Raw genomic sequence first — 440 nt, forward strand, 5'->3', positions numbered from 1 at the left:
ACTTTCTTTTATTATTATATTACATATTTATAGTATTTAGACAACTTTTTAAATTTTTTTAATTTCAGTTTTAGTAGGATACTACCCAATTACCGAAAACCAATCTAACCTGAGTTTAATCGGTTCGGATCAGTTTAAGTCCACTTACAAAAAAAATTTAAATATAAACCAATTAAATTTAATTGGTATGATTTTTTTTTCTAAAATCCGAACCAATCTAACATGTGAACACCCCTATCGCTAATGGTAAATTTAGAGGTTGATTGAGCAATTAACATAAAAATTTGGGTAAAATTTTTGAGATATTAATTTAAAATATTATTCTATAACTACAAGAATATGATAATTTTGTTTGTAATATATCTCAATTAAAAAGTATGTTATTTAATGTAGCTAATTTTTAAATTCTAAATACATAATCCCATAGTGGTTCATTGGAC

Source organism: Arachis ipaensis, chromosome B08 (assembly GCF_000816755.2).
Source record: "Arachis ipaensis cultivar K30076 chromosome B08, Araip1.1, whole genome shotgun sequence".
NCBI lineage: Eukaryota > Viridiplantae > Streptophyta > Magnoliopsida > Fabales > Fabaceae > Arachis > Arachis ipaensis.